Source organism: Triticum urartu, chromosome 5A, assembly GCF_056163025.1.
Source record: "Triticum urartu cultivar PI428250 chromosome 5A, HENAU_Tu73, whole genome shotgun sequence".
NCBI classification, from domain to species: Eukaryota; Viridiplantae; Streptophyta; class Magnoliopsida; order Poales; family Poaceae; genus Triticum; species Triticum urartu.
Genome location: NC_141877.1, coordinates 403,036,135 through 403,062,517, shown reverse-complemented (window position 1 = coordinate 403,062,517; position 26,383 = coordinate 403,036,135).

The following is a 26,383-nucleotide window of genomic DNA, read 5'->3' as shown; positions in this document are numbered from 1 at the left end:
TTATAGTGGCCTTGTATAAGTAAATGGAGGGAGTACTAACCAAAGTACGTAGTAGGGACGAGGAGTAAACGGAGGGAGTAGTAAAAATTTCTCCTCGTGCTGCGAGCCACCGCGCGCGTGGGTGAGGGAGCGGGCGTAAGGCGTACTAGTAAGCAAGCTTCACCTCATCCTGCGAGCCACCGCGCCTGTGGGCGGGGGAGACGGCGTACTAAGCAAGCTTCTCCTCGTTCTCCGAGTTGACGGGACACATGAAAAGTACTCCAGTGTATAGAGCCTTGCCTCTAAGGTAGGCCCCACATGGTTTGCCTCTTTTTTAATTTAACATGACGCGTCAGGTCGCAATTTGTTTGTTCACCCGTGGTAGACGATCCTCCCTCCACCAAGTGGACAACCAGTACACGTGCCAAATTACCACGTGGGCTGCCTTTTTCGTACAAAAATGAGCTCCACCGTGTACCCGCGCGGGTGTGGTTGGGAAAGAGATGGGAGTACGTGCACCGTGCGTGCACCTCTTCTCTTCGTGCACGTCCCCCACCTATGTCGGTGTGTGTGAGAGAGATACAAACCTAGACATAATGCGCCGTCCATCCCCATGCCTCCGCCCAGTCCGACCACCAGTCACCACCAGGCCCCACTCCTCCTCACCTTATCTCTCATCTTTCTCCCTCCATGTTTATATACAAGGGGCCACTATCAAAATTACAATTTGCAGATATACAAGGCCACTAACACTAATCGATGCAATATTAATGGTGTTTGCCTCGTGGTACTAGCAAAGGAGGACATTAATTATCCCTTGCATGCATGCAGGAGTTTGTAAAAAAATGCATCTTGATGTTCCGTGCAATGCATGGGCATCTTGCTAGTCCATGAAAACAACACATGGAAAAATTCCACGGCTTGGGGCGGCAACTGGCTCCGTTGGGCGAGGGGAGGGAGGTGGATCAGCGAGCTGCATAGCTCGTATCCGGCGGGCTACCCAGCCGGCTTGGATGCGGAATAACTACTCTTCGTAAGCCATTGTAAGAGTGGAAAAAATGGTGGAGGAGATAGGGGATCGGCCCGGTCATGAACGGACGTGTGTCCAGAGTGGGTTTCTCGGCTTCCACACGGGCGGGTTTCATGGAGGGGTTTGAATGCGGCACGGAGGCGTGTTCAGCCGGGCGTGCCGCGAGTGGCGCCCTCGACTCTGACCTAGGACACCGCGTCGTTCTTCCACTGACATGTGGGCTCTTTGGGTGCATGGCATGCATGTCAGTGACCCAATGAAGGCAGCGCACGCCAGAGGAACCTTTGGTGGGCCAGGGTGGTCAGAAGTGGGCATTTCATAAACCGATGATTGTTCATTGAGTGTGACGTCATCCTTTTCATGTAGATAAGCCTACTATGCTGATAGCCCGTTCGATACATTGTGATTCATAAAGACCGTTGCAAACATCAATGTTCTGCTTATCACAGATAAGATTGATTAATACCTGTAACAATCCATGTCCTTAACAAAGGGTGCATGCACGTATAGGTTGAACGTGTGTCTTGCGTCGTGTGCTGTGTGCATGCAGGCATGCGAGTGTTGCGTGCGTGCAAGGGTACGTTTCAGTGTTGCATGCATGGGTGCGTACGTGCGTGTGTTCGTGAGTGCATGTGTACGTGTCAGTGTTGCACGCCAGCATGCGTGCGTGTGTACGTGTCAGTGTTGCACGCCTACATGCGTGCGTGTCTTGCGTGCGTGCATGTGTACGTGCGGGGTGAGGATACACGTCAGTCGACTGACTTTTTCATCTCTGGTCATTAGATTTTCCAGCCGTTGGATATGAAATCAAGGGCCTCTAGTTTATCATCAAACTCCACCCCCCTGAGCCGCCAGCCACCATCGGCCGAACCGCCAGCCCCCGCCGCCCGCGGCCGGCCCGCCCTCCCCGAAACCACTCATTTATTACCATTTTGTCCTTCATATACGCGCTGACGGGTGGGCCCTATGGCAATGTGCGCTGCTGAATGTGGACTGTTTGACTGGTCAATTGATCGTGTTATCAACAAATTACGGAGCTGTATGGTGAGCCAGTGACCATATGATCACCCTAAAATGTACTCCTATTTTATTAACACAGTACAAACTCAAACTAGCATTTCTTTCTTTCATATACAGGCTGACAGGTGGGCCCCATGGTTACGCGCCCCGATGGTGCAACACTAGTTGCGCCGCATGGAACATTTGACTGGTCAATTGATTGTGTCATCAATGAAATACGGAGTTGTACGGGTGAGCCAGTGACCATATAATCATGATATGTATTTGTTTAACACGGTACAGACGCAAGGGCTCATATATACGCGCAAGCACTCACCGCTATAAGCGCACACACGCAAACCCTACCCCTATGAGCACATTCGAGAGAGTGGGCCAGCATATACGATCTTAAGATTTTACGAAGTCACCATAGGTGCCTCGTAGTCGAGTGGAACGTCTCCTCCCACGGAACGTACGTCACCAGAAAATACTGAAATTAACACAAGATAAATGCGAGCACCGGGACTTTAACCTTGGTGGGCTCGAGAAACCACTGTCCTCTAACCATCCAACCACATGTTGGTTAGCACGACAAAATGTATGTGGTGACCGTGATGAGCTTATTCTGAAGTCCGGTGACCATATCGTGCTTTCGCTTCAAATACAATGACCGTAAGTGTCGTCAACAAAATACGGAGCACGCATCAAATGCAAAGTCCATCAGTGTCATCAACAAAATATGGAGACGTATCGTGAGCTAGATACCATTGTACTATTGTATGTGCTTATTTTCTTAGTGGCCGATTGCGTGTGTGGTGTGGTGGGCACATCATTTCTAGTTGTGGTGGCTCAACATGAAGACTCATGGGTCGGTTCCATCCTGTGCCACATATAGGTTGGACCGAGACGTGTTATACGAAGACCCATGTGGAGGACTCGGCGTACAACACGAAGCTACCATAGTGGCGGAGGACTCTATCCCCACTGGTGATAAGCCGACTATATATGATTTGTAACCCTAGGCCCTTAGTATGTTATACATGCTTGGGGGCTAGTTCGTCGATAGTATACACACACGCACAATGCCTGGTATTCACGTGTACTTTGTACACACCCCTATCACTAATATACAGTACCAGGAGTAGGCTCTTTCTTCAACTGCAATTGAATTCTAGCATGTGCATGTGTTTATTTCATATTATCGATCCATAGAGTGAGAGCGGTTTGAAATACAGGCAATGGGTGCTTTTGCAATTCATATATAAACATTAATTAGTGCACTCCATGTTGTTAGTGTGAAGCACTTTATACATTTGTCACTTGCATGGATACATTCCAAATTGCTAGCTACGAAATAGAACTAGATGACACCCCGCGCGTTGCTGCGGGAATAGATGCTAAAAATAAAAATAATTGAACACTTGTTTAGATAGATGTTCATATAACAAAACATTCTTGAGGAGACCTTGTTTGGGGAAATCATGAAGCACAAATATTTATATGCCTTCAAATCATGGTTATTAGTAAAACATTGGTATCACGTGGCAATAGAAAAAGGAAAGAACCACAAATATCACAATATATTACACTTTGTATTAGATAAATCAATTAAACGTTCATTTTCCATAAAAAAATATGGTTTCAATAAAGGGACATACTATACACATGGACCAAAATGTGGCTCTGTAGACAACACCCACTATGATTGATTTCACACCTCCGTACTGAACAAAGAAGGGTTCAAATGTCTCCCTCAAAAACAAAGGGTTCAAATGTTAGACCAATACATAGGCAACATGTATGGGAAAAGTATGATTGGTTTTTCTAAAGTCACACACAATATTCAAATAATTAAAGTTAAGTGCTTGTGACTTGACAATTTAGATAAAACTAAAATCTTAAACGAATTTGATTCTCGTAATTCCTCTGAATCACCATATGCCCCTCAATTTCATATAGAAGCATACTTTATCTTATAAAGAAAGGTCCTCTACGCGAACAAAGAACAGCAAAAAGTGTGTTTGTTTCTTTAACTGTCAGCAAGAATCGTGTTAGCATAACTACATTTTATTCTTGATTCCTCTTTCTGCCTGTGATATCAGACAAAAGGAAAGAATAGATACATGGTAAATATGAAGAATTTTATACAAATATTAAAGAACATTAGAATCCTTTGGTGATCCTACATAAACAAATTTGATAGTAGTAAATGTGAACATATTGGTAAATGAAATATCATTGTTTCCTGACCTGTTATGCATAATTTTTTTTTTCTTGAACTGCCAATACAAATTGTACATAACGGAGTAACAAAGATTGTAGGGATGGTTTAAAAAAATTTGACTCCATGAAGAAGAATTAGAGGGACTGTGTGTGGCATTACGAAGGCATGGGGACCTGCAAAGAAAAGAAAACATGAACTAACAGAGTCTCGTTCAATAATTAGTAAACAAAAAAATCTGAATGGTGGGAAAGCCATGAACGACCAGAAGCTTTCGTGATCCAAAAATACGTGAAAAGATCTTCAAGGACAAAAGACAAGAGTTCCCACTAAGAGTACTCTGCAACATCAAGACCTGGAATTAGTAATCCGCCTAAAAATTTGCGTAATAACAATAGCAGGTTCCAAGATTCGAAATTAAATCACATACTGGATCTACCGGCAATTGGGTGCCAGGCTAGATGATCACAGGGTGCCCACGTGAGTGGCCTCCCCCAGAACATCAGCTAGAGTGATCGATGGAAGAGCGGACACGCAGTTAGCCGGGGTCGCCGGAGCGGCATCGCGTAGGGCTCGCGGGGTGGCTCGCTGAGGTCACACGTGGTGGCGCCGATGGGGACAGGGGGTAGCGGGGTCAGGGCGACGTCGGTAACGTGCGGCGGCTCAACGGGATGACACCGGATCGCATGCCTGGATCACTAGGGATCGTTCGGCACTTCGGCAGCGTCGCTGCGCAGGAGGGTTGGAGTACTGGATGCGGTGGTGTCTGGTGTCGTAGGTTTATGAGTCGCCGGTTACAGAAGGGGGAAGGGGAAGCGAAAGTGGATAATTTGGTTGCAGTGGAACCGGGCGTGACTTTAATTTTTTTTTTCTCTTGACGTTTCGCTTTTTTTAGCGGTCTCTTGACGTTTTGCTGACATGGCAGGCGTGGGAACAGTTTTTGGTGAGATGGCATGGTTGATGACGTGGATAGCCTGCATGCTTAGATAAATAGATTAGTGGGGATGAACCTCTTAGGTATATAGGATACATGTCGAATTCAACATAAAGGGTGTATCGAAGATTCGAATTCATAGGAAGTGCATTCATCTATTTGAACCCGAGATAATGGCATTTGTAAATCAGATGTAAAAGGGGGCATCAATCTTTGTTGTGAGTTTGAACATGCTATATATATATATTCATACGCATATCTAACTTTTTTTTGCAACCATGGAGATTATATCTGGAACCATGCATGAACTGAGGTAAGTTGCATATTTTTTAATATATACTCGTGTACAATGTATATTCAAATGTACCCCCTCCATTCCAAAATAATCGTAGCTTTAGGATTTTTAAGAGTAAAGTTTTGTGAAGTTTGACAAATCCTGAAAGTTCAATTCAAGAGAACCGAAAACGTTAAATGCTTCTGCTCCCAAATATTGAACGAAGCGCCAAATAGGCCTCTGGTCACCCGAAACCGCGCGAGACTAATGTTTTGGTGGTAGGTAATTACTGTCCTGACTCTGGCCCATGTAGCCTATCGGCCCGATGTCCAAAGGTCTATACCGGGGTAGGTTTGTAACTTCACCAAGACGCCAGAGAAGCATTCATACGCCGTGGGCGCCTACCCATGCGCTCGGCCGAAATCTACCCCGCCCACATTTGGGAGACCTCACATGACCGTCCTACCCCCAACCCGCAATATGTCCGAAATTTTAGATGGGGGAAAGTTTTTAACTTTCCCCAAATTTCAAACAAGTGCGTCTCAAACCGAAACATTGTTCCCCCTTAGTTCCCCGCCACCCTCTGTTTCCCCATTCATACTCTGTGGGCGCGGAAACACCCTCTCCACTAGCCGCGAAACCCTAGCCTCCTCCGTCCTCCACCCCATAGCGGCCAATCCACCGCCGCCCTCATCCATCACGCCGGAGCCGGTACCCCGACGTCATCGTCCAACGCAACCGCAACCGCAACGCCCTCAAGGACTTAGCAACTGAAGCCGAGGCAGAGCTGCCTCCACGACGCCGACGTCGACCTGCGCCGTACCAGAACCACTCCGACCACGTCGTCCTGCACCTCACTGCTGCGGCTCCACTATCGCAACCGTCCACCGCACCGGAGCTGTTCCCGCTACGCCGTCGTTCGCCGCCTCGGATCTTCTTCCCTGCCGCCGACAGACGGCCACCGCACCACACTCAACAACATGGCCATGGGTTCGTCCAAGGCTGCACCATCCTCCAAAACTTTTGTGTTCCGGCGAACAACAAGAAGATCATCGGAAAAACAAAAGGAGGACATAGCACTGCCAGCAGAAAGAGGTACTCCTCTTCCCTTATTCGTGCAAATCTTACATCTCCGCTCACACCGTATTCATCCCACAAAAGAAACTAGTTGAGCGCTTCTTACTGCATCTTCTTCGTGATACTAAATGCACAAGGTGTCCTCCCTTTTACTATTTCACCTTTGCTAGAGGTAAGTAGCCCGCTTGGATTTCAATTCAGGGTCAGTCGAACCGCAATTAAAAGAAGCAACACCCGCTTAGGCGCATCGGTGTCTATCATAGGGATGTGGGGCGCAGGAGCTGCTTGCGCCCGATCTGGAGGTCGGCGGGGCTTGAATGGATGGCCTGGGGGCGGTGCCAAGCACGGCGGTGCGGTGAGGTCGAGGCGAGGGCATAGGCAGGGGAGGAATACTGGGCCGGTGGTCGCTGGCGTTTCGAGGAAGATCGTCAACACTGACTCGCTGGAGGTAGATGAAGGCGATCTGCCCGTTCTTTGTACATCGGACAGTGCAGAAAAAATGGACTGACCTATTTGCTTTCAGTCGACTGTTATTTTCATAGAATCCTGTAGTAATTTAGTGTGCCATGCATGTTGTAGAGCTATCATATGTATCCCATCATTTATTTCTCACCGACCTGCTATCTGCTACCTTTACACTATACTAATTGTGCACACACTTCACCCATAATCACACTATTGTTTTTTATGCATGGGTATTTCAGACTCTGACGCAGTGTTGATGAATGTAGAAAAGAAAAGACAGAAGTCGCTCCAGTGTAATTCGAAGATAAGCACTAAGCGTTCCAGCGCTCTAACGGGTGCAGTGTTAGCAGTTGGAGACAGTAAACTTAGCTCTGCAGTTGATGATCTCAATTGCCACACACAACCATCCCAGGTGCTTGCTTTAACTTCGCGCTGTCAAATGTGGTTGCATGTTGCATATGGTATCCAGCTTGTATTGCTTCCAATTTGGTTAAATTGCATCTGCTTACTTTACACATTATACCTTTGATAATGACATGCCTTCCTGTTTTTGATACATACTACATATGTCTATTAACCATGTTCGTACATCAAACTAATGCTCTTTTGTATCCCTCGTCAATCACTTATGATGAGACAGTCACCCGGGTGGGTTTCAGTGAGACGCCATACTCGTTTAAAGAGTGCAGTGCCATCCTCCCCACATGATTCTCAAGAAACAGTAAGGCTAAATGAAGATAGTCAACATAGCTCTCTAGTTGATCACCGCAATTCCCCCACACCACCATCGCAGGTGCTTGCTCTTACTTGGCAGTGTGATATGTAGTGTTCATCTTACATGAAAGTAGTGTTTGTCAGTATCATGCATCAATGAGTTCTGAAGAGCAAATTTTATTCCTTTTTCTTGTGGGTTTGACTTGACAAGGCAAAGTCAAGAAAGAGGAAGGAAAAGAGTAAGGAAGGCGATGATGGTGGTCCTCTGTAGCAACGTAAACGGAGCATCTGTACCGATTCTCCTTTTACTGTTAGTGCATTACAAGGTCCAAGGTCTCCGCTCCCATACTCCACCATCCAAGGTGCTTTCTCTAACTTGGCAGTGTGATATCTGGTTGCATGTTGCATATGGTTTCTAGCTCGTGTTGCTCCTAATTGGTGTAAACTGCATCTGCTTAGCTTACACATGATACATGTGAATATGACACGCTTTCCTGTTTTTGGTACATACTATATCTTATGATAAGGCACTTTTCTTGTGTATCCCTCATCAATGCTCCTAATTTGTTAAATTGCATCTCCTTAGCTTACACATTATACATGTGAATATGACACGCCTTCCTGTTTTTGGTACATACTACATCTGCCTATCACACCATGTTCTTACATCAAACTACTGTTCTTGTGTATCCTGCGTCTATCGCTTATGATGAGACAGTCACGCGCGTGGGTTAGTATGAGACGCAATACTCTTATAAAGAATGCAATTTCATCCTCTCCACATGATTCTCGAGAAACAGCAAGCCTAAATGAAGATATTGAATGTAGCTCTGTACCTGAAGACCGCACTTCCACTACACAACCACCACAGGTGCTTGCTCTAACTTCGCAATGTGATATGTGGTTGCATGTTGCATACGGTGTCTAGCTTGTAATGCTTCTAATTAGGGTAAATTGCATCTGCTTATTTTACACACTATACCTGTGAATATGACATGCCTTCCTATTTTTGGTACACACTACATCTATGTGTTAACCTTGTTCTTACATGAAACTACCTCTCTTCTGTATCCTGCATCAATCACTTACGATGAGTCACCTTTATTCGTTGCATATTGCATATTATTTCTAGCCTGTTGCCATGTATTGCTTCTAATTTGGTCAAATACATTTGTTAGGGCACCCTTTAAATTTGGCAGAGTGATATTGGTTTCATCTTTCATATGGTTTCTAGCTTGCATCGATTCTAACAAGTTCAAGCACCTTGTGCTTAGTTTACACTTTATACATCATACATGTCAATATATCACACCGTCCTGTTTTTCATATATATTACATCCTCCTATCATGCGGCTGCCTTATATGAAAGTAGTGTTCGTTAGTATCATGCATCAATGAGTTCTGAAGAGCAAATTTTATTCCTTTTTCTTGTGGGTTTGACTTGATAAGGCAAAATCAAGAAAGAGGAAGGAAAAGAGTAAGGAAGGCGATGATGGTGGTCCTCTGCAGCAACGTAAATGGAGCATCTGTACCGATTCTCCTTGTACTGATAGTGCATTACAAGGTCCAAGTCTCCGCTCCCCTACTCCACCATCCAAGGTGCTTGCTCTAACTTGGCAGTGTGATATCTGGTTGCATGTTGCATATGGTGTCTAGATTGTATTGCTCCTAATTATTGTAAACTGCATCTTCTTAGCTTACAGATGATACATGTGAATATGACACGCTTTCCTATTTTTGGTACATACTATATTTGTCTATCACACCATGTTCTTACATGAAACTACTCTTCTTGTGTATCCTGCATCAGTCACTTATGATGGGACACCTTTAAGTTGGCAGTGTGATATTGGTTTGCGTCTTGAATATGATTTCTAGCATGTATTGCTTATAGTTTGATGAACACCACCTATGATGAGACAGTTTTAACTTGGCAGAGTGATATTGACTGCACCTTCCATATGGTGTCTTGCAGTGTTTCTAATTTGTTGAAGTGCCTTCTGCTTAGTTACCACATCATAGGTGTGAATATGTCAAGCCGTCCATTTTTTCATACATATTCCCTCCTCGTATCATGACTTTGCCTTTCATAAGAGTAGTGTTCGTCTGTATCATGCATGAATGAGTTCCGAAGAGCGAATGATATTCCTTTTTCTTGTCGGTGTGACCTCACAATGCAAAATCAATAAAGCTGAAGGAAATTGGCAAGGCATTGGATGATGGTGGTCCTTCCGAGCAACTAAAACGGAGGTTCTCTATAGATTCTACTCCGCCATCCTCCCAATAAGATTCGCAAGACAACGCAAGGCTAGACAGTCAATGTAGATGTGTAGATGATGAGCACATCTCCCCTACTCCACCATCACAGGTGCTTGCTCTAACTTGGCACTATTATATGTGGTTGCATGTTGCGTATGATGTCTAGCTTGTATTGCTTCTAACTTTGTTGAATTGCATCTGCTTACTTTACACATAATGCCTATGAATATGACATGTGTTCCTGTTTCTACATCAGACTACTATTCTTGCATATCCCGCATCAGTCACTTATGATAAGGCACCTGTAAGTCGCCACTGTGATATTGGTTGTGTCTTGCATATGATTTCTAGCATGTACTGCTTCTAATTTGTTGAAACGCCATACAATTTGAACTTGGCAGAGTGATATTGGTTGCATCTTTCATATGGTGTCTAGCTTGCAGTGCTTCTAATTTGTTGAAATGCCTTCTGCTTAGTTACCACATCATAGGTGTGAATATGTCACACCATCCTGTTTTTCATACATATTCCATCCTCACATCATGTGTTTGCCTTTCATCTGAGTAGTGTTTGTCAGTATCATGCATGAATGAGTTTCGAAGAGCAAATTTTATTCCTTTTTCTTATCGGTTTGACTTCACAATGCAAAATCATTACAGCTGAAGGAAATTAGTCCGGCAGTGGATGATGGTGGTCCTTCGGAGCAACTCAAACAGGGGGTCTCTACAGATTCTACCCCGCCATCCTCCCAACAAGATTCGCAAGACAACACAAGGCTGGACAGTCAACGTAGCTGTGTAGATGATGAGCACATCTCCCCTACTCCACCATCATAGGTGCTTGCTCTAACTTGACACTATTATATGTGGTTGCATGTTGCGTATGATGTCTACCTTGTATTGCTTCTAACTTGAATTGCATCTGCTTACTTTACACATAATGCCTGTGAATATGACACGTGTTCCTGTTTCTAGAACATACGTGTACATGATGAGCACATCTCCCCTACTCCACCATCACAAGTGCTTGCTCTTACTTGGAACTTTTATACGTGGTTGCGTTGTCCGTATGATGTCTAGTTTGTATTGCTTCTGATTATGTTTAATTGCATCTGCGTAGCTTACAACTTATACCTGCAATGATCACTTACCCATAAGACACATTTAACTTGGGATTGTGATGTAGGTTGCATCTTGCATTGTCTTCTAGCTTGTACTGCTTCTAATTTCTTGAAATGGCTCTTACGACGAGACACTTTTTACCTGATAGAGTGATATTGGTTGCATGTTCATATGGTGCCTAGCTTTCATTTCTTCTAATTTTTCTGAAATGCCTTCCGCTTACTGTTTTTTCATACATATTCCATCCTCCTATCGTATGTGTGAATACGAAATGCTGTCTTTTTTTGTATATATTCCATCCTCCTATCCTGCGCTTGCCTTACATCAAAGTAGTGTTCATCTGTATCATGCATCAACCAGTTATGCAGAGCTAATTTTATTCATCTTCTTGTGGTTTTGACTTCATAAGGAAATATCAGAAAATAGGAAGGAAAAGAGTAAGTTAGGGGATGTTGGTGGTCCTCCGCACCGACGCAAACAGAGACTCTCTAGATTTGCCACTGCTACTGCTAATGAAGTTGAAGTCCCAAGTCTACATGATGAGTTCATCTCCCGTACTCCACCATCGCAGGTGCTTGCTCTAAGTTGACAGTGTGATAATTGGTTTCATGTTGCATACGTTATACATGTCCATATGACATGGCTTTCTGTGTCTAGAATACACTGCATCTATCTATCATACCATGTTCTTACATCAAAGTACTGTTGTTGTGTATCCTGCATCAGTCACTCATGATTGGACGCTTCTAACATGGCAGTTTGATAGTGGTTGCATCTTGCATTGATTTCTACGTTGTACTGCTTCTAATTTTTCGAATTGCCACTTATGACAAGACACTTTTAACTTGGCAGAGTAATATTGGTTGCATCTTTCATATGGTGTCTAGCTTGCATTACTTCTATTTTTCTTGAAAATCCTTCTACTTAGTTTGCACATCGTAGCTGTGACTATGTCATGCCGTCCTGTTTTTCTTACATATTCCATCCTCATACGGTTGTCTTACATCAAAGTATTGCTTGTCTGTATCATGCATCAATGAGTTCTAAAGAGTGATTTTATTCTTTTGTGTTGTGGGTACTGTCGGTGTCAAAACCGGCGGATCTCGGGTAGGGGGTCCTGAACTGTGCGTCTAGGCGGATGGTAACAGGAGGCAGGGGACACAATGTTTTACCCAGGTTCGGGCCCTCTTGATGGAGGTAAAACCCTACGTCCTGCTTGATTAATATTAATGATATGGGTAGTACAAGAGTAGATCTACCACGAGATCAAGGAGGCTAAACCCTAGAAGCTAGCCTATGGTATGATTGTTGTTCGTCCTACGGAATAAAACCCTCCGGTTTATATAGACACCGGAGAGTGCTAGGGTTACACAGAGTCGGTTACAATGGTAGGAGATCTACATATCCGTATCGCCAAGCTTGACTTCCACGCCAAGGAAAGTCCCTTCCGGACACGGGACAAAGTCTTCAATCTTGTATCTTCATAGTCCAGGAGTCCAGCCGAAGGTATAGTCCGGCTACCCGGACACCCCCTAATCCAGGACTCCCTCAGTAGCCCCTGAACCAGGCTTCAATGACGACGAGTCCGACGCGCAGATTGTCTTCGACATTGCAAGGCGGGTTCCTCCTCCAAGTACTTCATAGAAGATTTTGAACACAAAGGTAGTGTCCGGCTCTCCAAAATAAGTTTCCACATATTTCCATAGAGAGAATAATATTTACACAAATCTAATCTGCTGGCGTATTCTGTAGCGTGACATCACACCACGGCCAAGTCTTTATTCGAATCGTTTTACTGTCCCACCTCAGCGCGTTTAGCGAGGCGGTTTCCTTGGCACGTCTTGTCAAAGCAGAGATTGTGTCCCCTTATTCCAGGATTCTCAACAATACGGCGTGGGTAACCCAACCGCGCCATTGATTACGACGCTGGGGAGATAAGCGAGTTTTACCTGGCTGGTGGGGACGCATAGTCGCATCCGCCCATATAAGGGGATAAGGATCCTCCTTTTCATCCACGCCTTCTTCCTCCTTTGCCTATCCATTTCCGCGCACTCGAGCTCCAGCGCCCAAGTCCGCACACCCCACCTCAACCTTCTCCAGCCATGTCCAGAGCGGGACGCAAGTGGATGGTCTCCTCCGTCACGGAGGGACACATCAAAGAACTGAGGAAGGCCGGATACTTGTCTAACGACATTGCGCACCGGCTTCCAAAAGAAGGGCAGCTCATCCCTACCCCTAGGCCCCATGAGAGGGTGGTGTTCCTCCCCCATTTCCTCCGCGGACTGGGTTTCCCTCTCCACCCATTTGTCCGGGGCCTCATGTTCTACTATGGCCTGGATTTCCACGATCTGGCCTCGAACTTTGTCCTCAACATCTCGACATTTATCGTCGTGTGCGAGGCTTTCCTCTGCATCCGTCCCCATTTCAGCCTATGGCTCAAGACTTTCAATGTCAAGCCAAAGGTGGTGCGCGGCAACCATGCGGAATGCGGAGGCGCCATGGTGGGCAAGATGACCAACGTCCTATGGCTCGAGGGCTCCTTCGTGGAGTCCCTAAAGGGGTGGCAATCGGGATGGTTTTACATCACTGAGCCACGCGACCCTGAATGGGTCGCAGCCCCCGAGTTCCGATCCGGACCCCCTACACGGCTCACCTCCTGGAAAGAGACGGGCCTGTCATGGGGTAAAAAAGGAGAGCTGACCGGACTCCAAAAATGCGTCCAAACCCTGGTGGACAAGAAGCTCAAACTTGTCAACGTAGTCCAGGTTATGCTCATCCGCCAGATCCTCCCGTCTCAACAACGGGCTTTCAACCTGTGGGAGTTCGACCCGGCACAGCACCGAACTCTAAGCAGGCTCTTCGACACGACGTACGAAGATGCCTGGAAGGTGCTTTTCAAGGGCGCCGAGGCCCCCGCATCCGCTACCGAGGATCGCGGATTCAGCACACAGTGTCATGCTAGTGCGGTAAGCTATTTTTACCTTTCACGGGGTATTAGTTTTACATAGTTTGACTCCATGCGGGATCTAAGCTCCCTTACCTTTGACAAGATTGGTAGGAGACGTCCAGACAGATCAACTGTCCGGCTCCTTTGCCCGAAGGCCCAGCGGACGCTCGCTTGGGGAAGCTGCTGGTTCCGGCACCCTATGTGGTGCTGGGGAAGAAGGCCAAGAAGGCGGCCACGGGGACTCGAAAGAGTGCCCGACGCCTCGAGGTGTCGGATTCATCATCCGACGACTCTAAGGCGCACTCCTCCCGTGAGGACGAGGAGGAGGAAGAAGAGACCTCTCCCCCTCCCGCGGGGGGAGGGAAGAAAAGGAAGGCCGCCCCAACTGGGGAGGCCGAAGGGTCCAAGAAGGGGAAAACCCTTCCTCCGGACTACTCCACCAACGCCGACGACGGCGAAGAGGACTGGCCGCTCACGGCCAAGCCCCTGGCGAAATCGTAAGTATCCAGATACCAGAGTGATTCATAATATTCCTCCATTGCACAGCTTTTCCTTACGCCGAACATGTTTATGCAGTCCACCCAAAGGCCGGCTCGACGTGTCGTCGAGCGGTTCCCTGGATTCGTCGGATGTGAATTCGCTTCCGACGGCTACCTCCCCCCACCGTACGGACGACGCCGAGGTGCTGTCCCAACAGGTTCCAAGCCAGGAGGAGGTGGTCCTGGAGGCACCGCAAGGCGACCTCCCGGACTCCAGGCGCAAAGGGGATAAAACCCCCAAGGGCTCCAAGTCCGGCCTTGAGCCGGACACCGCGCCGAAACCTTCAACGGTTCCGGACTCCGGTAGGCACCCTCCTTCCAAGAGGAGCAAGCCTACCGAGCCGGTGACCTCCGTCCAACCGGAGGCACCGGAAAATTTGTTGGAGGTGCTTAACGGCGCCTCCATCGACAAGGAGCAACGCACTATTATGAGTGCGGTGATCCAGAAGGTTCAGTCCGCCAAGAGCGGACTGACTAAAGCCTGTGCCAGCCTTCTAACAGGCTTTGAGGTAAGTAAAGAATATGTAAAAATATTACCACATAGACAGTATCCCCTGATGCTCTGTTCGGCGTTCGGAAAGAAAAGCCGAATAGAGGATCTAATAACATTCGCAGGAGTCTAACATAATCAAGTCAATATGCATATGCAGGCTTCGCTGCTGGCCTCCGCCGCATTGACTACGGAGGTGGATACGCTGAAGCAAAACCTCGCGCGGTCCGAGAACAAGCTCGGCCATGCCAAGAGGCAACTCGAGGAGAGGGAAGGTAAGTAATACCTTGCGCAAGTATATAGAGAAGATGTGGTTGCAAAAAATGACAGGATCAACATGCTATTATAGGGGCCACGACCGAGGTGGCAACCCTTAAGAAAGCGATGTCCGAGGCTGAAAACAGAGCGGCCGCGGAGCGCACACAGAGAGAGAAGCAGGAGGCGCGGGTGGAGGAGGTGTAGAAAGAGCTCCAGGCTCTCGTGAAAAAACACGAGAGTTTGGAGCTTGACTCAAAGACGCAAGCGTCCGAGCTTGCGGCAACCCTCGAAAGCGCGAAGTCTGCCAAGGCCGAAGCCCAGAAAGCCCTCCAAGAAATTGAAGCGATGAAGAAGATAACGGCGGGTAAGGCATTCATTATGCAAAGCAAGCGCGTGAAAGTGAATTACTTGTTACTTACCCAAGTCCGGAGTTCTCCAGGAGCATTCGCAGATTTGCCCCGCAGTGCGTCCGATGCCACCGCCTACTACCGATCCGAGGAGGGGAGTTCGACGGAGAAGGTGTTCTGGTCTCAGTATGCTGAGGCCGGACACCTGGTGCCTTTGAGCGACCAGCTAAAGCAAATGGTCGAGCTCCACAAGGTGGCCGAACAGGCCATAAAGGGCCTCATCGTTCGGCTTTGGCCTGGAGAGGCTCTACCTGGGAGCTACTTCGGGCTGGTGAGGCGGCTGGTGGATGCCTGTCCACGGCTTGAAGTAATCAAGCACTCCGTCTGCATCGAAGGTGCCCGTAGGGCGCTTGCCCGTGCTAAAGTGCACTAGGGCAAGATGGATGCGGAGAAGCTGGTGAAGGACGGGCCGCCGCCGGGCAAGGAGCATCACGTCCCGGAAGCGTATTATGAGGGCGTCCTGAAGGGTGCCCGCCTTATAGCGGATGAATGCTCCAAAGATGTAATTTTTGAGTAAACTCGCATTTCTGATCCTGTACACTGAAAACTTGTTCATATGCGCTAAGCAACGCTTTTGAATTTAAAATATTACCTTCTGTGTGGCCGTTTATCAAATTTGAGAGATGGCGAGTCGTCGGCTTCTTCCCCCATGCCATGAGTGCTGGGGTGTTCGGGATAAACATGAGCGCTCTTTTTCCCATTCTTGGGTCCTTCGAGGGAGGCGCTCAACACAACAAACAAGGCAATCAGACTATAATGCTTGAACACTCTCACTTAGCCATAGAATTCTATAATTTTAAATTTCGGCGAAGCCCCTAGTGTTCGGAAGACCGAGTTCGGGGCGCTATCCACGCCTAGGCCGGACAAAGCCGACTCCTCGCTCTAAGCGGCATAAGTCTTTAGGGACTCGAAAACCTCTCGAACAGCGACCAGCTCTCGCCTCATCATGACGGTCAGTTTTAGCTTTCTCTACTGAGGTGCTTAGCCTAGCTCAACTGGGGCACAATTGCAGTAGTTCTCCTAGTGCTACCTTAGCCGATATAACGGAATGTAAGGTACCAAAACATAGGAGCCGGGCAAACCCAACTATGACCCAAGACATGATTCAGAGCCGATGCATATAATGCTATAAGTTCAGGGTGCCGCACTTGTGAAAGTGTTCGGACTTCTCACACCGTATTGTGGGGTACTTAAGACCCTGGCGTATTGGCCGTACCAAAGTGTACGGGTGCAACATGTCATTAATGAACATATATTCGTAAAAAGGAGTAATGCAATAATAGACGGAAGCTATGCATTGTTTATTTTAAAAAAGCTACGATGAAAGCAGAACGATACAAATAGTGCAATAAGCAAAAGATGGGACTATTTAACATGTCCTTTTCCAGGGGTGAGCTGCGGAATGGTATGTGAAACAGGTATACTGCTCGTTATAGAGACCACCTTAGAGTTCCATAGTGCGGCGTAGCTTTCTGCTCCCCTGGTTGTTGTATCGTTTGTGCGGCAATTGTACTGCCGGACAAGCCCTCCGAAGAATGGAGTCTTGAAAATAAGAGAAAATTAAGAAATCGGCAGCCCCTAGTGCGGTTTAAGCCGCGTTTCGGGCATGCCGTGATGGTGCCCCTGCCCCTGTGCCCATGGTATTTCCAGAGCGTAGTTATGTACACGCAACACTGGTTTCGCAAGTTCGCGAGGGCTGGGGTTGGGGCCGCATTTCTACGCTTGCTCGGAACGTGCCAGGCGGTCTTGTTGTGGGTTGCTCCGGGCGCGCTTGGCAGTGTCCGGACGTTTAATGGCCGGACTGGAGAATTGCCTTGAGAGGCTGCTTTGTACTTCCGCTGCGAGAGCCGCCGTATGCTCCTCCATTTGGAGAGAGCGTTCGGTGTTTCCATTGACCGTGATGACTCCTCGAGGGCCTGGCATCTTGAGCTTGAGGTATGCGTAGTGCGGCACCACATTGAACTTGGCAAATGCGGTTCGCCCGAGCAGTGCGTGATAGCCACTGCGGAACGGGACTATGTCGAAGATTAACTCCTCGCTTCAAAAATTATCCGGAGATCCGAAGACCACTTCAAGTGTAACTAAGCCTGTATAGTTGGCCTCTACACCTGGTATGACGCCTTTAAAGGTCGTTTTAGTGGGTTTAATCCTCGAGGGATCGATGCCCATTTTCCGCACTGTATCCTGGTAAAGCAGGTTCAGGCTGCTGCCGCCGTCCATAAGGACTCTAGTGAGGTGAAATCCGTCAATAATTGGGTCTAGAACCAATGTGGCGAATCCGCCATGAGGGATGCTAGTGGGGTGGTCCCTTCGATCAAAAGTTGTCGGGCAGGAAGACCATGGGTTGAACTTTGGGGCGACTGGCTCCATCGCGTATACGTCCTTAGCGCATGCTTCCGCTCCCTCTTTGGGATGTGAGTTGCGTATATCATGTTCACCGTCCGCACTTGTGGGGGGAAGCCCTTCTGTCCATTATTGTTCGGCGGCCGGGGCTCTTCCTTGTCGTCGCTATGCAGCCCCTTGTCTCTGCTTTCGGCATTTAACTTGTCTGCCTGCTTGAACACCCAACAATCCCTATTGGTGTGATTGGCTGGTTTTTCGGGGGTGCCATGTATCTGGCATGAGCGATCGAGTATTCGGTCCAAACTGGACAGGCCCGGAGTATTTCTTTTGAATGGCTTTTTCCGCTGACCGGGTTTAGAGCCTCTGAATCCGGCATTAACTGTCGTATCCTCAACATTGTCGCCATTAATGCGGCGCTTTTGCTTGTTGCGACGCAACCTGCCACTGCTGTCCTTGGTATCCGAATTACCAGGGCTCTTGGTCATGTTATTGCTGCGAGCTAGCCAGCTGTCTTCTCCTGCGCAAAAGCGGGTCATAAGTGTCGTGAGGGCTGCCATAGATTTCGGCTTTTCCTGTCCTAGGTGCCGTGCAAGCCACTCGTCGCGGATGTTATGCTTGAAGGCTACTAGGGCCTCTGCGTCCAGACAGTCGACGATTTGATTTTTCTTGGTTAGGAACCGTGTCCAGAATTGTCTGGCCGATTCCTCTGGCTGCTGAATTATGTGGCTAAGGTCATCGACGTCTGGTGGTCACACATAAGTGCCCTGGAAATTGTCGAGGAATGCGGTTTCCAGGTCCTCCCAACAACCAATTGATTCTGCTGGCAAGCTGTTAAGCTAATGCCGAGCTGGTCCCTTAAGCTTGAGTGGGAGGTATTTGATGGCGCGTAGGTCATCACCGCGGGCCATGTGGATATGAAGGAGATAGTCCTCGATCCATACCGCAGGATCTGTTATGCCATTGTATGATTCGATGTTCACGGGTTTGAAACCCTCGGGGATTTGATGATCCATTACTTCATCTGTGAAGCATAGTGGGTGTGTGGCGCCTCTGTATTGGGCTATATCACGACGCAGCTCAAACGAGATTTGTCTACTGTGTTCGGCCCGGCCGGATTTACTGTATCCAGAGTGACGATTACCGTCTCGTGTCGTGGGGCGCCCACGCGATCTGTAGATCGATCTTGTTTGCCTTGCCTTGCCCTCCAATATATCTCGCAGGTCTGGCGCATTTTCCTGTGCCTTGGTATTTTTTGAGCGGCGCCGGGGTGCGCCTTGAGTGGAGGGCCAAGAGGCCTCTCTGTCGCTGCCATGGGGTGGCCGGTCGGCCGCATCATGCACTGGTGATGTAGGTTTAGGTGCTTCCTCCTCTAATCGGGGTAGCAACATGCGCTTTGGGTAGCTCTTGGAGGGGCGTTCGAGTTCATACTCTTCGGCCGCAAGGACTTCAGTCCATCTGCCGGCTAGCAAATCTTGATCAGCTCTAAGCTGTTGTTGTTTTTTCTTGAGGCTGCTCACCGTGGCCATAAGCCTGCGTTTGAAACGCTCTTGTTCGACGGGATCCTCCGGCACGACAAATTTGTCGTCGTCGAGGCTTGCCTTGTCTTCGGAGGGAGGCATATAATTATCGTCCTCGACCTCTCTGTCTGCCGCTCTCTGATGAGGGCTGGCTTCTCCATCCTCCTGTGCTGAATCTTGCTGGAGGTGGTTGTCTTCGGCACTGTCCGGGGTGTTATTACCTCCCGTGCCGGAATCACCGTTTTTGCTTTGGCGGGATTTGGAGCGGCGCCGCTGACGCCGGCGCTTAGGCTGCTTCTTGGAGGGGTCATGCTCCACTGTTCCATCGCCATTGCCTTCTTTTGGGGTGTCCACCATGTATATATCATACAATGAGGTGGCTTTCCAGTGCCCTATAGGCGCTGGTTCTTGATCGTCTCCTGCATCGGCGTCCATACCGTCAATGTCTTCGGAGTCGAAGTCGAGCATGTCGGTTAAATCATCGACAGTGGCTACGAAGTGGGTGGTGGGTGGGCTTTGAATTTCTTCATCATCCGCATCCCAACCTTGCTGACCATAGTCCGGCCAGGGCTCTCCTGATAAAGATAGAGACTTTAGTGAATTCAGAATATCGCCGAAGGGCGAGTGCTGAAAGATGTCCGCGGCGGTGAACTCCATGATTGTTGTTCGTCCTATGGACTAAAACCCTCCGGTTTATATAGACATCGGAGAGGGCTAGGGTTACACAGAGTCGGTTACAATGGTAGGAGATCTACATATCCGTATCGCCAAGCTTGCCTTCCACACCAAGGAAAGTCCCTTCCGGACACGGGACGAAGTCTTCAATCTTGTATCTTCATAGTCCAGGAGTCCGGCCGAAGGTATAGTCCGGCTATCCGGACACCCCCTAATCCAGGACTCCCTCAGGTATAGCTTGACATGGCAAAGTCAAAAAAGAGCAAGGAAAATAATATAGTAGGGAGTGCTGTTACTCGTCGGGTGAAACAGAAAAGGTTCTGCCGTCGAGATTCTGCTGGTACTTATAGTGCAGTAGAAGGTCCAAGTCCACCGCTAAATCTACAAACACAGTATCACCTGCTCCACCAGCTGCAGCATCCGCTTCAACTGTACCACCATCTCAACCAGTTACTCGTTCGTTTGCTCCAGAACTGGCCAGTTCCCAAGCTACCTTCACACCTAACACTACTTCCAAAGCACTGTTGACACAACAGGACTTGGCAAGATCAGATGAACCTCATGAGCATCAATACCAAGACGGTACCTGACCGAGTCAAGTTGCAGTTGCATGCTCCTTTATATGTACTCTCACAGTTTGATGTACACTAACACTTTCCATATTCGTTGTTGAACTAGCACCACGGCGCAAAAGGAAACAGACATCAGGGATAATGCTTGACAGATTAACAAAATCGAAAGGAGGAAGAATGGAGATCCATTTTGAGGAAGGTTTAAAAAGGCCACGTGATGCTACAGAGTCAGCCAAGTTAGTATCAGAGGCAGCTGTTGCCGTTAGGTGTCATGCACGTATCCTCCCAACGTGGATCCATTACAGTAATGAGAAAGACAATACCCAGTTTAACACCTTCCTTGACCATTTATCTGTAAGTAATGTTATTCATCACAATTAGTAATATTGTCTTGCTCTATCCCATACTTTCTAGCTTCCTCCTCATAAGACTTACATTCTTTTTTCAACAGATGAGGTTCAAGTTGGATCCGAAAGATGATGCAACTAGACAAGCATGCACTCATGTTTTTCAGTCTGCTCTGCGACAGTATCGGTACCACCTTAGAAAATCTCACTTTGAAGGCAAGGCTAACAATGAAATCGCCCAAACATCTCCAGTGGAATATATTACAAATGAAGACTGGACAACCCTCATTAAACACTAGTCTGATCCAAAGTATCAGGTAGGCTATATGTATTTGATCAGACCACATATTGAACTTGTATTTATGTATGTGCCTTACAAGTGTATCTTCTTCTAGGCTAACTATTTGAAGAACAAAACCAATCGTTCTAAAGTGAAATTCCAACAGACCACATGATCTCGTAGCTATATTGCACACTGCGAGGCTCTTGTAAATAGCTGCTACTTCCTTCTTTTTTTGTGCCATATTATCATATCTATATTGACTTGTTCCAAATACAGAGGAAATCCCGTGCGGACCAAAAAGAACCTGAACCGAATGTAGTGAAATCTTCAAGGATTGCCACACCAGGAAGATGAAGGGCATGAGCACACTAGTTCAAGCCGCTGTTGTAAGTCCTTACTCCTCCTGCCTTGAACTGATTGATACTGTGATGTGTTCATTTAACTACTTGGTTTGCAGCCAATGTCAGTTACTCTGTTCACTTTTATTCACAGTTGTCTTAACGTATCATTTCACCTTACATGGTTTAAAAGAGATGAAGGATATTCTTTTTGTCTTGATCTGTTATCTAGTTGTTATGTTCACGCGCGCACACAATGATAAAATAGCCTGTTTGTTTTATATCTGTTTGCCCATGATATGAATGATGTCATACTATGTTCATCCTACTTTAAACCATGTCTCTTTATCCTTAGATGTCAACGAATGTGAGGAAATAGACAATACAGTAGGCATGCTACATGGACATATGTTCCGAAAGTGATTTTATTATGTAGTTGGTACTACAATACATGCTAATGTATTACACTAGTTCACCAAAATAAGTTATGTATAAACGTTTAACCTACTTTGTTTGTTTTTGTCTCATTAGTAACTTATCTGGTACACTAATCTACAAGTTCAAACTTTCAGGAAGCTATGGAACAAATGATTGAACAGCCACAACCACCTGAAGGTGACGAGGCTACTACAGGCACAATGTCACCTCTTGCTGCAGTGCGTCAGTATCTCTCCACTAACAGTGCAAAAAGCACCTTCCTGCGTAATTCTGGGTTGGTTGTCAAGGTAACCTCATCCAAATCGCCTACTAAACAAAATCTTTCTGCTAGATAGAGTGATATATCTGTGCTCCAGACACAAGTCCAATCCCTAATGGACGTTGTTTCAGAAACAAGAATAGTGGTTGAGAAATGTCGTCAAGATATGAATGGTTTTGAGACCAGACTATCAGACATTCGCTTCGTTGTTCAAGAGCAATGGCGGAAAAAAGGTGGAGATCATGCTGCTCCATCAGATTCTACAGCCTGAAACATTAGCACTCAGGTCAAATGATTTGTGCTTCTATACATCTGATGGTGCTTTTATCTGGAAGGACTGTAAACTTTATGCCAACAACCCTTTTGTTGTATGGTTGGAATTTATTTTGTTGTGATACAACATTTATGATGCTGCCTCAGGCTGCAGTAATTACGACGCTATTTTTGTATAGTGTAGGTTTATCTTAGTAATGTATTCGGCTGAAACCTTCGTATGAGCCCAACATGTCAACATTCGTCAGGCCCATTCCAATTGGGCTGAAAACGACTACGGAACAAAATTGGCATGTAGCCCACTAAAAATATCTGGGCCTAAATCAGCATAAGCTTTCATATTTTTCTGGTAGGCCTGTGCCCATAGTGGGCCTTTAACAGGCCTAAACATAATTTGGGCCCTCAGTAATAATATTCCGTTTACAGGTGTAAATATCTCGAGCCCATAAAATACATGGGCCTTTAATAGACCGAAAGTGAGATTGGGCCCTGATTGTGCCAAATAACCCACTGGACTTTAACAGGCCGAAATTCGGATGGGCCATAAATGCGCCGACCTAATACACGGGCCTTTAACAGGCCGGAACTTCGGTCGGGCTAGATTATCGTCATTTCTATGTGGGCCATTAATGGGCCCGATATGACGTTGGGCCACATATGGCCCATGGTTTACGTCCGGCGTTAACAGGCCGAAAATGACAACAGGCTGAAAGTGGCCCAAAGCTATAGTGGGCCTCTAACAGGCCGAATGTCAGACATGGCCGAATATGACCCAAATCCTTGACGGTCGTTTATGGGCCGAAAGTTTTGTTGGCTTGTAAATGGGCCCAAATGAAGCCGTACCTTTAACAGGCCGAAAATACACCGGGCCGTAATTCGGCCCAATTACTTAGCGGACTGTTAACGGGCCAAAAGTGACCATGGGCCGCGTTGATGACAAGTTTAGGACAGGCCATTGACGGGCCGATTTGACAGAGAATGTCAGGCCTTTAGCTGGGTTGGCCCATTATGGTCAGCAGAATCTAGTGGGCCTTTAGCTGGGCCGGCCCATTGTGGTCCACAAAATCTTGTGGGCCTTTAGCTGGGCCGGCCCATTATGGTCTGCAAAATCGTGTGGGCCTTTAACTGGGCCGGCCCATTATGGTCCGCTAAATTTTCTGGGCCTTTAGCTGGGCCGACCCATTATGGTCCGCTAAATCTTATGGGCCTTCGGTTGGGCCGGCCCATTTAATCTTCGTGGGCCACTTTTGGGCCGGTCCACGTGTCAACATATCATAGGCCCATCTCGACCGTTGGATGAGTGACACCTGTGCCAACGCGGAGCTGACGCGTGGATCCGTCAGCCAATGAGAATTTTACATGTGGAAAATCGGCATTGGTCGTGGCTGTTAACGGGTTATCGGATCCAAAATCCGACCTGATAGCTTAACGGCGTTTCGTTACGGTGGATGCCATGTGTCGGTCACCCTTGACGAAAGCACTTCAGTGACGCGCGATTTATCGTCATGGAAGTGGACACTTCCGTGATGATAATTTTGGCAATGTCATGGAACACTTCTACGACAGCACAGGTATGACTATCTTGATTCTGTCATAAATTTGCCATGGATGTACATGCATGACAGAAAACGCGACCTACTATGACAAACACGTATCATCACAGAAGTGTATTTTTTTTGTAGTGCTATGCACTTGAGTACTTTTGATGTGTCCCATCAACTCGTAGAACGAGGAGAAGCTTGCTTAGTACGCCGTCTCCCCCGTTCCTAAATATAAGTCTTTGTAGAGATTTCACCATGAACCACATGCGGATGTATATAGATGCATTTTAAGTGTAGATTCATTCATTTTGTTCCGTATGTAGTGGAATCTCTACAAAGACTTATCTACTAGTAATAGCTAGCCCCCACTACTAGGAATTCTCTATCCTCTCCTTGAGCCACATCATCAAAATTGATGTACCCGTTAGATGAAGTAAATAAGTCCATAATAGCCGTCTGAACTAGACGTTGAGAGGCTCCACACTAAGCCACATGCAAGCATGCAGAAATACCGTGGCACATGCATGTGAGTGGGTTTTAAATCACATCAACATGTCTGCATGCAAGCATGCACCGGTATCATGCATGTAAGTGAGCTTTTAAGTCCCATTAACATGTCAAAAAGAAAAATATAATCCCATTATGCAGTAGGAGTTGACTGATCTTTTATCCTTACGTGGGATGATCTAAATGATGATGGGAGTTTATTTAGTTTGGCTACCACATTTGTCATGCGGTTATAGAGTTTTTTTAGTTCTATGAAATCGATAATTTTGCGCAGAGAGATATACCGCTGTTCCGCGGCAACGCGCGGGTGTCGGCGTTCTGGGAACGGGGGTCCCCAGACTTGCCTGCCTGCGGCCTGCGGCGTGGCTCAGGCAGGGGCTCAGCGCGGCCCACCTTCATCGTCCCAAGCTCAAGACCCTCGCGAGGGGCCAAGCCTCGCGGGGCGGACGACAGGAAGCTTCCTCAGACGCAGCATCATCAGGCAGACTTGCGAGGAGGCGGAGAGATCAATGCAGGGGTACCTCGCGAGGATCCCATGACGATCGAGACCAGGCGGGCACCGGCCTATGCAGTGTCCTTGTTTCCCCTTTGGTGCAAAGGGAGCAAGCACAGGCCAAGGTATCAGTCAAAGGTTGCCATTCCGGTGCAACAAGACCAAGACCAGCAGAGTGGTAGGACGGAGGTCACCGTGGAGCCCAAGACGGCGTCATCACCAGTGCTTTTGGCAGCCGAAGACCACCTTTGGTGAGGATAACTTGTACTAGATGTTCCCCTTCAAAACGGCCAATTGTTGGCGCCCTTCCCGCTCAATTATTCGGGGAGAGGCCCAGGGCCTCTATAAATAGAGCTAGCCACCATAGACTAGAGACATCTAGACACCCCGAGAACATCTAGAAATCTAGGAGAACCCAGTAGAGACTAAGCAGAACACACCGCACCAGCTCAAGAACACCCCTCGCGAGGCTGTTCTTCCCTTGTACTGTCCATCATCAGCCCCAGAGGCAATCCACCATACCACACACTAGAGTAGGGTATTACACCACAACGGTGGCCTGAACCAGTATAAACCCCGTGTCTCTTGTGTTGTTCATCATTTTCATCTTAGTTCGCACAAGAGGATCAGACGCAGATCGTTAGGGGAGAGATCTCCGTGCGCACCACAGTGTTCGAACCTCAAGGGTCCACCAGAACCCGAAATCTGACATTTGGCGCGCCAGGTAGGGGTGCGCCGTAATCTTTCTTCTGATGTTCGCATGTGATCTTCCGTCGTGTCCATGGCTGACGATCGCCGGGCTCGTGCCGAGCGCCGGGCTGCTCGCGCCACTCGCGTGGCCCAGACGGCGCCCGTCGGCGACCACCCACATCGTTCCCCGTCGCCCACCGCCAACGCCGCCACCGGTCCGGCGGGGAACGAGCAGCAGGCCTCGTCCCAGCATCCCTCGGGGCGGCGGGATGGCCGCACCGCCACCCCGTCGCTGACTCCAGCTGGCTCGTCGTCCCATGCCCGTCGCGCACCCATGGATGCGCACGCCTCACTGCTCTTGGCGCGGGAGCTCCTCCACTATCGCCCCGTTGA